The sequence below is a fragment of the Capsicum annuum genome, chromosome 3 (genome assembly GCF_002878395.1).
Source record: "Capsicum annuum cultivar UCD-10X-F1 chromosome 3, UCD10Xv1.1, whole genome shotgun sequence".
Classification (NCBI taxonomy): Eukaryota; Viridiplantae; Streptophyta; class Magnoliopsida; order Solanales; family Solanaceae; genus Capsicum; species Capsicum annuum.
Window position 1 is genome coordinate 248,156,807 of NC_061113.1, and position 1,812 is coordinate 248,158,618.

Genomic DNA, 1,812 nt, shown 5'->3' on the forward strand with positions numbered 1-1,812 from the left:
AGCTATCAAGAGTAAGTGTGAGGAATGGGAACGACTGAGGGCAATCACGCAACCTAATCCATACAAAGTTACGTTATCTTTCAAAGTATTCATTTTAATTTTTTTTTTTCAAAGAGTATGTATAAGTTAATACAATTACTTATTTAGAAAAAAGAGAAATAATCGTAAAAGAATAAGTTTTGGTTCCTGATCGAAAGAATTAAAATTTAACATACAAGAGAAATTAACAATGAAGTTGGAAAGCCCTGCTACCGGCTATTCGTTATAATAAAATTTATCATACCATTTGAAGCCGATCTAACTGGGTTGGATAGATTCTGAACACGTCAGGTGCTTATCTAGATTGAAAAAAATGAGAACGATCCATAAATGCCCCCAAAGGCGCGAGAAGTATATCAAAATTCGTGGTATGATCGGAAAGTACTGCTACCGGCAAGCCACGCATTAATATAATTAAAAATATATTTAAAAGAATAAAAGCGAGATAGAAGTCACTTTTAGGCCAACAAATATTATATATCCAAAAGATTAATTTAAGCCAGACATAAGTCATTAAAGCGACCGTGCTAGAACCATGGGACTTAAGGGGTGCCTAACACCTTCCCCTCGATCAACAGAATTCCTTATCCGGATTTCTAGTTCGCAGAGCAAAAAAATAAAGAGTCATTTCCTTTTGAATAGGAATTCAATAAGGTGACTTGGAACACCCAAACTAAATTCCAAGTGGCGACTCTGTAAATAAAATAATCCCTTTTCAAAACGGTACTTTAATTGGGAAAACCCATTTTCTCTAAAACCAACTCCCTAGCGGGGTCGGATGCAGTGAAAAACAAGGGTGTGACAGATGGCGACTCTGCTGGGGAGATAACCAGAATTCGAACTTTTATATTGACTTGTTTGGCTTTATTTAGTTTTGATATTGTATATTGTTGGCCTAAATGTGTTCTTTGCCTACATGTTTATCGCTTTGATATTGTTTGAATTGCAATATAAACTGTCTTCTCTCGCGCACCCATCTAAGTCTTCTGAGATACTGTGTATTCGGAGATGCGGTATTCGCTCCCGAACTTGAGATACCAGAGATGCAGCAACGCTCCTGGGAAGGATTCTGTAGTCACCCATAATTTATGATGGGAAGGGACCAACAGTGAGGCCGAAAAGCCCTGCTACCGGTAAAGCTGACCCTTGCCGACTCGAGTTGTCTGCTCGTTTTACCGCCAGTCTAGAGACCTAACTCCACCAGGTTGAAACTAGCATAACTGGAACTTAGACATGGCTATCCCTAATAGACTGCGTTTTATTGGTATCACGTGCAATTTTGACTTAGTGGGGCTTGACCCGGGGGTCGGGTCCGTCTAGGTCAGGTGTCACCTTTTGAGACCATCATGTACATTTTATGTGCTACTTGTTGCATTATAGGAATTGCCATATCGAAGTGGACCGGCTTTTAAGTGAATTAATTGATCTGAAAAAGGGTTAAATAAAATTTTTTAAGGGTTTATTTTAGAAAATATATAATATGTTTACATAGAACTTTTCCGAAAAGATTGAGTGGTTTTAACGTTATGGTCTCGTTATGTCCATTTTCTTTGGTTTTAAAATCTCTTTTAGGAATATCATAGAGCCCATTTTTGTCAAACACAATTAAAATTTTGTTAAATAACTTGGTCAACTATTTTGTTTAAATAATTTAATTATTTCTGATATGTCTGGTTCAAATGTCATCAAATTATTGTCTCTACTCTAGCATGTTTTAGAAGACTTGGATACGTCCTGTTTTGTCAGTTATTATTTTCTCATGCTCATTTTGAA